This window comes from Phyllobates terribilis, unplaced genomic scaffold (assembly GCF_046119375.1).
Source record: "Phyllobates terribilis strain yellow unplaced genomic scaffold, ASM4611937v1 Scaffold_10__3_contigs__length_209671492, whole genome shotgun sequence".
Classification (NCBI taxonomy): Eukaryota; Metazoa; Chordata; class Amphibia; order Anura; family Dendrobatidae; genus Phyllobates; species Phyllobates terribilis.
In genome coordinates, this window is record NW_027362770.1 from 14,978,052 (window position 1) to 14,990,180 (window position 12,129).

The following is a 12,129-nucleotide window of genomic DNA, read 5'->3' on the forward strand; positions in this document are numbered from 1 at the left end:
TTCCTGCCAGGGACATGCGGAAGTGAAGCGTTTTGCACATGCGATTTCGCATGCGGGTTGTCAAGCGCTTTCCAAGTGATTTTAGCATTACTTGGAAAGTGCTTGACAACTTGGTCACACAATATAAATCCATGCAACCGGCATGGATTTATATAGTGTGACCGTAAAAGAATGGTAAAAAATAAATATTATACTTACTTTCTGATGGCCCCCGGTCTCCTTATCCGATGCGTCCGGTCTCCCCGGTGTCTCGCGGTTGTATAAAAGGACCTGCCATGACGTCATTTAATCATGTGACGGGTCACGAGTCCGCCGACGTCAGAGGTTGCGTGACCCGTCACATGTCTAAGTGACGTCATGGCAGGTCCTTTTAGATCATCGCGAGCTGCCAGGCAGACCGGACGCATTGGATAAGGAGACCGGGGGCCATCAGAAGGTAAGTATAATATTTATTTTTTCTTTTTTTTTTACAGGTACTATGGTACCCGGGTCTGGAGGAGAGTCTCCTCTTCTCCAAACCTGGGTACCATCCGCACATTGAATCGCTCAATATCCGCATGTGCCCATGTAGTGATGCGGATATTATGCAATTCAATGCAAGTCAATGGCAGCGAAAACGCTGCGATTACGCAAAATAATTGGTAGTGCTGCGGATTTTTCCGCAATGATAATCTGCAGCGGAAATTTCCGCAGCATGTGCACAGCACATTCAGATTATCATTAGGGAACATTGCAGACCTTCTACCAAACGTTTTTTAAGCGTTTCTGAAGCGGAATTGCCACTGCGGAAACGCTTAAAAAACGCATAGTAGGCGCACAGCCTGAGACTTAGATTAGCTAGCTAATGCTGCTGCAGAAGGGGATAATACTTTTCTTTAAATTGTGCCCCCGGCCCCTCTGTACCTGCTGAGCACAGCTATGTCACTCGTCTCTCACAGGCAGCCTGAGGCTGCGGTGGCTGGGACACAGCACACAGGATGATTCGCTCCTCACGCTCTTCTTCAGTTGGCAATGTCGCAGCGTGGCTGTGTCATCTGGGAGGTGGGGCGTCATGGCTCTGTCAATAAATGCACCCTAACTGCAGCGGTCGCATAGCTGAGCCATGACGGGACGCAGGACTGAGCCCTCAAAAAGGGACAGTCCTGCCGAATACGGGACGGTTGGGAGCTATGCTATGAGGGTCGTGTTTTGGCCTTGTTCTGGCTCTCATAGACTTACATATTGAGCTCTTGTGATGTAGCTTCTGACTTCCGGACAGTCAGAAGCTGCACTCAGAAGATAAAGCTGTGAGACTGGTCCGGTGCCGAAAAACGGTGAGGACGTCGGAGGGTAAGTAAATGACCGGGAGCAGGGGACTTACATTTAGAAGTGGTGCTTTAAGAATTTTATAATAAGCAATTAATTATTATAAGGTTATTAAAGGCTTGGGATAAATGTCTGCAGCCACCTTATGTGACTGCACACTGCCAAATCATGACAGGGGGGACCTGCTGTGATGAGTCCCCGATATCCGAGCGTTGTCAGGCGGTCATACGATCATGTTTGTTATTTGCATGTGCCAACTAGATAAGTTTGGCTTCTCTCAATCAAAGAAAATTGTGAGAATCCAAAAGAGTCTAGTGGTGACATGACCGCCTGCTCACATCAGCGATGCTGGGGCCATTATTACTGTACATGGCAGGACTCAGGTGACATTATTAAATATTAAAAGGGTGCTTAATAAGCATTATTGTTTATAGGGACACCAGTAGCATAGCTACTGAGAGGCAGAGGCTGCTGAGCAGGCTGTCAGTCATTGCCAGGGTACAGTTACAGCCACTGCTCTCTATACACTGAGCGGTGACTGAAACCATGCTAGCGCCACCCTTATGACTGAAAGAGTAAGGCTGCCAGTTGGAATAAAGGTAATTTCCTCCCAGCAGTGGTGCTCTCAGTGCACCCACTGCATGGTGTCAGCAAAGGGGACATCATATGTTGCATAGGAGAGCTGTGGGCTCTTCATACTGTGTATAGGGGAGCACTTAAGCATTATTGTTATATGGGCACTCAGAGTATTGTGACCATTAAAGTTGCATATTACTTTCTAGGGACAAAATGGGGAGGACTCTAGCACAGGACATTCATATTTTCTAGGGGGCAATTTTACCATCTAAAGAGCATATAGGAGGCGTTATTACTATGTAAGGGGCACAGTGGTGGCGTTATTACGTGGGGGCACAGTGGTGGCATTATTATGTGGGGCAGTAAGAGGACCTTTTTTGTCTGCCACATAGTAGGTGCAGTAATAGGGACACATACAGCAGCAGAGGCTTAGCATTGGGATATCAGTAGGATCAGGATGTTGGATCAGGTTGTCAAATGTGTTTTTGTTGTAATCTCTGCAGACGAGTTCTGACTGGAGAAGTTGTCATGTCGGTCGGGACCAGCTGGAAAAGACGGGAAAAGTGAACAACTCCATAAGCGGCAGTAAGTCATTATCAGTAACTGTACTGTACTGTAATCTCTTTTATGTTCTGCAGGACTGGTATCTACCACTCTATGATCACCATATGGCGGTAATATCAGTGCTGCTCTTTGGATATAGATTTATTTTCATCTGATGAGGTTTCCCTTTACCCACAATTAGGGGGCATCACTGTAGTTGTAATCATGGTTACCTGGTTAGGGGCCCACTCAGATGTTTTGGCCCCCCCTTAGCTGAACCCCTAGCTACACCTCTGGCTTCTGTCCTTGTTTTCATGATAATGATCGACGACCTCAATCTTTGGCAAACACATATGTAGTCAATCTGATTCTTATATGCCGAATTCAGGGATTTACATGTGTAGAGTCTCCGATAGTGATTTCGGAAGAAGGTGTTTATAATGGGCAAGTGATTTGTCGTTCTAAAGTCATTGACTCTTTCTTCAGCCTTGTTTCGTTCACCAAGTCAAAAGTAAACAACGGTTCCATATTTGCCATGGCCCATTTTGGCATTCTAGTCTAACATGATACTGAGAAATTTTTTTTTTTGGCGTATTGTCAATTTCTTCTTGAACTTGATCGTAGAATAGTTCAACATCCTCCTCCTCGGCATATGTTGTTAGTGAGTAGACTTGTATAATTGTGACGTGGATTGGCGCGCCTTGTAGTTGTACAGAGATGACTCTGTCTTTAACTGCATTGTACTTCAGGACAGTGCCGACCAATCTTCTGTTGAGAATAAAAGCTACACTGTTTCTTCAATTACGGTATCATTGCCAAAATAGCAGACCCAATGTTCATTTGACTGGGAATGTCTGAACTGAGTCCATCTTAGTTCGCTAATTCTGAGTAAGCAGAGTCCTATTTTGTCCATTTCGACTTTGACAATGTTGAGTTTGCCTTGGTTAATGTTTCGTACATTCTAAGTTCCAAACTTTATATCTCTGCAGCTTTTGATCTTCCCTTTTGACCAAGTTCTATTGCATACCTTATATATCCCATGTACAGTGCACTTTATGTACTGATGATGTACACTTTCTAAAAATAAATTTTTTCATGGGTCTACACATGATGTATTAATATATTTGTATAATCTAGCACATCCTTCCCCCTCATTTTGTATTTCTTATTTCTTTTAACTTATCTGTTGTGCAATATATGTTTTTTTTTAATTATGATCATGTTATTGATTTTTCTTTAATAAAGTTATTATATTATATTGCCTTGTTTGGAATACATTTTTTGTAGGATTTATATAATTTATGGTATTTGTAGGCTGTTATATAAGTATTTACATATTTTTGGTATTTCTTTTTTGTGTAGGTTTTCATTTTTCTTTCTTTTTCTTTTTAATAATGCTATTAACCTGCAGATTGGCTCATATCTGCAGGCTAATAGTGTTTTTTTTTTGTAGTGACAGGCTCCCTTTAAAAAGAAAAAGTGAGATCACAATGGCAATACAGTCATATAAACTACTTTGATATCACAAGTGGGTTTCATCCCAGTAAATATTTTTCATCTTTTGTGATAATGTTTGTCAAAAGCAGACAACACTTGAATGCCATGTGTCTTGCACTTGTGTGCTGTCCTTTTTTCCCTATCTAAAAACTTGTGTTCTCTAAATGTAGAACTTCCAACATATAATATACATTTTGGCCACAAGGTGGCAGATCAGTCTTTTTCATTTAAAAAACTTAATTCATGAGATTTTGCAATTTACTGTAATTTCAGAACTATTGCAGCTACAGATAGGGTTACTTCAAAATTCTGGACATGCAAAGTTTGTTTGTGTTGTAGTCTTTGGTTGGGTGAAGCAAATTAACCCTTCAAATGATATCTGAAACCCAATCATTCCAAAAAAGTGTGTGTTTTAACTATAAATGAAATATAATAATACTATTTATATATTGGTCAATGTTACATACATCTGGTCTGGGAGTTTTAGATATAGAGCCTATACATGATTATAGTGTTACTTTTCCAGAAAATGTCATCGCTTTCTGTGATTTCAGTGATTTTTGCCTGCAGTAATAATTTATTCAAATACAGTTGTTATTTTGAAATATGTCCAGAAGCGTTAAAGTAAAGATAACTCAGCAATGACATTAGTGATGTATAAGAGTGTAACTTATGTAGAAAAAGAAAGCTTAGCTATCTGTTATCAGAACATTGAGCTTTCCAGTGGTTGTAAATGTTTTTCATAAAATATTAGTCAATTTTAAATTAGAAAATTCGCGTTCAATCCTTATTTCACCTGCTGTATACCTATTATTATTAATACCCATTCTTAAGACCTATTCTTCTTTTCATATGATTTTATGGTTTCACTTCCTTTTAGTATACCAGCAGTTATTCAGTTTCCTAATCTCAATGTAAAACTTCAGTGCAGCCAAAGGGGGGAGCAGAAGTCATATTGAGAAGAGCCAAGGGAGGGAAGAGTGGAAATTTTACATTCTCGTCAATGTTATGGGTTGGCAGCCACTCCTAGACAATACACAGGTCACAATCATCACTTCTGTTTTCACTGTAAACAAGAAAGTGCTCTACGCTGTCATTTAAAGTCTAACTGAAACTCAAAGCAGATTAGGCCTGTTCTAACCATCTCCGGACACACTGCCTAGCACGCGTGTCTGTTTACTACTAAACATTGGTAATGAAAGTTGGCAAGATATGCAATGCCTTTTTGGGAACATTAAACATTAATAGAAAACAATATTTATGCCTATGTGGCAATTTTACTGCCTCCTGTAATTTCAACACACACAACAGATAGACAGTATCTTTACCGAGAGCCTGTCATTAGACTTATGCTGGCGAACATCTAGCCAGCAGAGACACACGAAGCTCAATACATTAACCCCTTAACGACCTTGCATTTTTCCGTTTTTGTGCTTTAGTTTCTTTCTCCCCTTCTGCCAAGAGCCATAACTTTTTTAATTTTTTTAGTCAAGATAACCATATAAGGGCTTGGTTTTTGCGGGACGAATTGGACTTTTGAATGACACCATTGATTTTACCATATAGTGTACTGTCAAATAGGAAAAAAAATTCCAAGTGCGGTGAAATTGCAAAAAAAAGTTAAATTCCACGATTCTGTTTTGGGGTTTTTTATTTGCCATGATCACTATATGGTAAAACCGACCTGGCAGTTTGATTTCCCAGGTCAGTACGAGTACGCAGATACCAAACATGTATAGGTTTTGTTTTATTTAAGTGATGAAAAAAAAATTTTGAAATTTGCAAGAAAAAATAAATTTGTTCATCACCGTTTATCCGAGACCCGTTGTGTTTTCATTTCTTGGGTTATAGGGCTGCGTGAAGACTTATTTTTTTACACCCTGAGCTGATCTTTTTAATTACTGTATTTTGGGGTAGATAGTTTTGATCACCTCTTAATTTTATTGCAATGTTGTGGCCAAAAAAACAAAATTCTGGCGGTTTGATTTTTTTCTCGTTACGCCATTTACCAATCGGATTAACTTTTTTTTTATATATTAGTAGATCAGACATTTCTGAATGCAACGATACCAAATACGTTTAATTTTTATTTTCATTGTTTTATTTTCAATGGGGCAAAATAGAGGTGATTTTAACTTTTGTGTTTTTTTTATTTTACTGCCTTCAATAGTCATCTTAGGAGACCTGAAGCTGCGATTGCCTGATCGCCTTGCTTCAGCACTGCTATGTATAGCAAAAATCACGATCACCTATGAATGCCTGCCATGAGCTGACGTCCACAGGAGATTCACAATGACAGGCAAACCTCCGGCTGTCAGGGAGCTGACAACCTGACACGCCCCCTTGGCTGTGGGGTACTCGGTAGCCAGGCCGGTCGATGCTGGGGGATGTCACGGTAGCAGTGACCCGGTCCGTGACCTAGGGCGGTCAATTCAAGATTAAAGAAAAGGGGAATAAAGTTTTTATAGAGATAATGTTCGTGACGCCACCTGTGGTATGCGGCTATATGGGGCAACCGCTGCGGTGCAGATCCACTGGAGCTGATGGTGACGCAGCAGAGTTGGTTCAGCTCTCCACAGGCAGAACTAAGCTCCAGGGCAATAGATGGTGGTTTTATGAGGTAAATGTTTGTTGGTGCAGTGTAGTGCAGCGCTGGTGATGGCGCAGCATTTATTCAAGGACACAGTTCTTCAGGTTACACTTTCCGGATTATAACCGCCCACATCGTCCTGTGTCCTCCTGGGTGGTGATCCAGCAAACTCTCAGGCATTTCAGGAGCACTTGCACGGGACCCCGTTCTATGTACCTTTCCCGGTCATCTCACTGCGCTGGCTCTCACCCTCCTGCCCTGCACCTCACAATCAGTGTCCTAAGCCAGTAGCCTCGGGTCTTGTCATGCGACGTGCAGTCCCCTGGATAGTACTCCCTCCTTACCTGAGAGTGGTACCACACCTCTGGGTGAGATGCAGTACCTCTGTGGCGACTGAACCCGCAGGGGCGCCACAAACCCATTGGCGTACCCTGATCACATAACAGGGGCGCTGATGGGCGGGTTTTGTGTTGCGCTTCAGGCCAGCACATGATAAATCCTGCTGTCAGTGATTAAAAGCAGGATTTAACTAGTTAACAGCTGCGGGTGTAGCCCTGCTCCACCCACAGCTGCTAAAGGAACTTGATGGCTGATTAAATTAGCCATCAAGTGCAGTGAAAGATGTGGACTCAGTGCCGAAGCCGCATCAAAGGCATGGACTCGACCTTTGAAATAAATATACGTCAATGGTCGTGAAGGAGTTAAGATTGGCACTGTACACTGCTAGAGTGAGATGTGGCTAATTCATTAAAAGGTGCATTCATCTTCTGCCTTCTGGGGAAGGTACACAACAGTTGTAAAATGCGCTTACTTTATCAAGAAGTGTACAACTCATAATAAATTAGGCTCAAGTGCCGTGTGCCTCCACCAGAAATGATACTCAAGTCAGGAACTGTACTGCATTTTAGGTGTAATTTATGTCACTTTGGCAAAGCTGGCAGGGACTGGTGTAATGACCAGAAGTAGCAACATGGAGCAAAAATCTTATGACATTTAAAGATGTTTTATGCCAGAAAACTGGCATAAAATACCTTCATCCCTGGAGCGCTTTTCAAAGTATTTTTACTCTGAAACAACCACAGCATTTCACAGTAAAATATACCTGGCTGAAATTGTGTAAAACATGTCTGATTCATGCTGCCAATGCTTTTGGCATCATGACTGTAATGACAGATTCCCTTTAACCCCTTCATGACATCCGTCGTACATGTACGGCACTGCGGAAAGTGCATTCTCCCAAATTGCTCTACTTGTATGGCGTGAGGATTGCGCAGGCTCACTACAAGCGCCGGCACAATCAAAAGCGGTTGTCAGCGCCAGTGCCAGTGCCAGCGCAGATTGCGGGCGTTTAACTCCTCTGATGCCGCCATCAATAGCGACAGCAACATCGATTGGGTTGCAGAGGGAGGGAGCTCTTTTTCTGCTCCGATCGGCAAAACACGAATGCGATCGCATTGTGCCCATGGTCTCCATGGTAACCTTGGGCTGAGAGATAGCATCAGGGTCACCCAGGCACGGTGGCCTGTAAGTTCCTGGTTAGAGCAGGAGCTGACATGCCTCCTTGCCTGTGTACAATTGTCTGATCTAATGCACTGCAATGCAAAAGCATTAGATCAGCGATGAGTGCAGGGAGAGTTGATGTCCCATCCTGGGACAATGTGAAAAAGTAAAAAAAGAAGTTTAAAAAAATTCAAATTTTTTTTTAATAAATCACAAAATTAAGAACAAAAAAAGAAAAAATATGAATCCATTAAGTAAATGTGTTTAGTTAAAAACAAAAATAAACAAGTACTGTAAACATACTTGGTACTGCCATGTCTGGAGCAACCCAACCTATAAAGCTATCACACTATTTAACCAGTTCAGTGAACACTGTAAAAAAAAAAAAAAAAAAAAAAAAAAACTTGGCAAAAAACTATGCTTTTTCATAATACCGCCAAACAAAAAGTGGAATAAAGTGCGATCAAAAAGTCGAATGTAAATAAAAATGGTAGTTTTGAAAACGTCATCTTGTCCTGAAACAAACAAGCCAACAAACATCTCCATCAGCAAAAGAATTAAAAAGCTATAGCTCTCGGAATATACTGCTACAAAAACAATTCTTTATTTAATACATTAGTTTTTACTGTGTAAAAGGTACAAAACATTAAAAAAAATTATATAGATGTGATATCGCTGTAATCATACTGATCCAGAGAATAAAGCTGTTTTATCACTTTTACCACTCGGGAAACAGCTTAAAAAAAAAACAATTCCAGAATTACTGTTTTTTGTTCATTCTGCCGTTATATTATGTTAAGTTATGTGACCGAAAATGGTACCAGTAAAAACATCAACTTGTCCCGCAAAAAACAAGGTTTCACATGACTCTGTTGACAGATATATAGAAAAATTATAGCTCTCAAAACATGCATAAACTTTGTTCTGAAAAAAAAGCGTCTTTTAGTGTGTGATAGCTGCCAATCATAAAAACCCGCTATAAATCTGGTATCGCTGTTATAGCACAAATCCCAAGAATAAATATTTATGCCTCATGCACGAGGAATGACCTAAAAAATACATAAAATCAATTCTTCACCTGTTGATAATTTGTTTATTCTCCCTCCCAAAGATCTCGGCTCACATTTATGGTGCAATCTATGGGGTTTCCATGTACCGTATTTTTCGGACTATAAGACGCACCAGACCATAAGACGCACCATAAGAGTTGCGGTGTTGGTGGAGCAGGATCGCAGGTCTCTCCATTCCCTGCCTCAGGAACCTGGCACCAGAAGAGGTGAGATGCCGGTGTCTGGATGGGGCCTGTGGACCTGCTGGGGCCTGTGGCTTGGCTGGGGCCTGTGAGCCTACTGGGGCCTGTGGCCTGGCTGGGGCCTGATGACCTGCTGGGGCCTGTGGCCTGGCTGGGGCCTGTGGACCTGCTGGGGCCTGTGGCCTGGCTGGGGCCTGTGGACCTGCTGTGGCTTGGCTGGGGCCTGTGGACCTGCTGGGGCCTGTGGCCTGGCTGGGGCCTGTGGACCTGCTAGGGCCTGGACCTGTGAGCATTGGCCAGCGGTGAAGCAGAGGAGCCGGGGCCTGTGCCTGGCTGTGAGCGGCGTCCGCCGGTGCGGCAGAGAAACGTGTGCAGCTTCCAGTGGCCGCGGCCATCTTCCTGAGGCTGTGATCTACAGGAAAATGTCCGCTGGAGCTCCCAGTTAGCGCATGCACCAGCTCGGGCCTCCATTTTTCCTGTAGATCATGGCCTCAGGAAGATGGCCGCGGCCACTGGAAGCCGCACACGCTGCTCTGCAGCACCGCCGGACGCCGCTCACTGCCCGGCACAGGCCCCGGCTCCTCTGCTTCACCGCCGGATGCCACTCACAGCCCGGCACAGGCCCCGGCTCCTCTGCTTCACCGCCGGACGCCACTCACAGCCCGGCACAGGCCCCGGCTCCTCTCCTTCACCGCCCAACACCAGCCACTCCAGCACAGGTAAAGGTCCCGGCTCCAGCCGCATCTCACCTCTGCCACCGCCGGGGGACCGTGCGATCCCTGCTCCACCACCACCGGTAAAGTAACGTTCGGACCATAAGATGCACCCCCCATTTTCCTTTCAAATTTAGGGGGAAAAAAGTGCATCTTATGGTCCAAAAAATACGGTAAGTCTCTGAAATACCTGATTCAGACAGAACCTATGACGGAAGATTCCCTATAATGAGGCAAATGGAGGCCCTGTGGACTCTTTCTGGCCTATGATCTGGCAGTATCCGTCTTTTTAAGCTTGCATAAAAGAGTGGTTGACTACTGTTTTGTGCATCTCTGCAAAGAAGGACACCGCTGAACAGAGGCCAGATGAAGTCCAAAGTAACACTGCTGCCTCATCATAGTGAATGGATCCCTCGGAGGTTTACTTTGAATCAAGTCATCTTGAGATTTAGATGGCCAATTTGCCTCCTCAGAGAGGAAGAGGACTTGAACTCCATAGTGCCACCTGTCTGAAGCCGCAATCTTACAAGTCACAATGGACCCATTAATGAGTCAATATGACTTAGGATAAAAGCAAAATCAGAATCTAAATTTGCAGACACTGTGTTTCGGGCTATTGGCACTCGTCAGTCCAAAGTATGAGAACTGATTTGGCTAGGTGAGTCATATTGCAAGACTCGTTAAAGGGTCGATTGTGACTTGTAGGATTGGTGCTTCCAGCAGGTGGCGCTATAGAGTTCAAGTACTCTTCCTCTCTCAGTAGACAATTTGCATATTAAAGCCAAATCAGAAACTCAATTAGCGGAGACAGTGTTTTGGGCTTTTGGTCCTCATCAGTGCAAAGTATGAGAACTGATTTGGCTAGGTGAGAAGCTCTGGATTGAGGACTAAGGTTATGTGCATACGATCAGGAATTGATTGCAGAAATTTGTGCAGCGTTTCTGCAAGGTTCTGCACCTCTTGGCATCAAAAATGCTCGCTGTGGAAATTCCATGCTTTTTTGATGTGTTTTTTGTATTTACATGCGTTTTTTGTGCGTTTTTGCCTGCGGATTTGCCATGCGGTTTTTCCAATGCATTGGATAGGAAAAACGCAGGTAAATCAACACAAAGAATGGACATGCTGCTTCTTTTTCCGCACATGAAATCCTGTCAGGAAAATTCCTGATCATGTGCGCAGATCCTCCAAAGTATCATAGAAAATGCTGGAATAAGGCTTGAAATGTGTTTTTGGGGCCAAATCTTATTGGATTTGCCGCAGAAAAAATGCATAAAAATGCATAGTGTGCACATACCATGAGGGGTAGCGTTTCTCCTTGTGGAGAGCAACATACCAGTTCTGGCATGCCAAGGTAAGGAGGCTTATTCACCTTGCAATGCTCCTCTGGGAAATTGAATATGCAAATTGCCTCTTTAGAGAGGAAGAGGACTTGAATTTTATAGCGCCACCTGTTGGAATATGACTTAGGATAAAAGCCAAATCAGAATCTCAATTTGCAGACACCGTGTTTTGGGCTATTGGCCCTCATCAGTGCAAAGTATGAGCACTGATTTGGTTAGGTGAGAGGCTCTGGACTGAGGTCTATGGGGTAACGTTTCTCCTTGTGGAGAGTAACATACTGGCTCTGGCATGCCAAGGTAAGGAGGCTTATTCGCCGTGCAATGCTCCTCTGGAAAATTTAATATGCAAATTGCCTCTTCAGAGAGGAAGAGGACTTGAACTCTATATCACCATCTGTTGGAAGTAGAAAGGTCCAAATGGTCAGGGGGGTAACTTTGTAATGTTCTGTTTATGAGGGGTGACTGCCGGAAAACCGTAGAGGTAAGCGGTGCCATGGCTAATGTTCTGTTCCACCAGAGGAGGTATATTCAGTCAATAACGCATTCAAAATTATCACAATTGGAGCGCCGAAGTTCTTTTTATCTATTTTGAAGTTATCATTTCTTCAGAGCACCCGACAAAGCAGAGAGCGACCCCTCATTTGCATGTACAGAGCCCTTGAGTGTCAGAAGAGTATAATTCCCCCTCAAGTGACCCCATTTTGGAAATTGCACCCCTCTGAGAATTTATCTACAGGGGAAATGTCAATTTTGACTCGATGGGTCTTTGCCAGAAACAAGCAGCAGTGAATGTTGCTGAGTGAAAATTGCAAA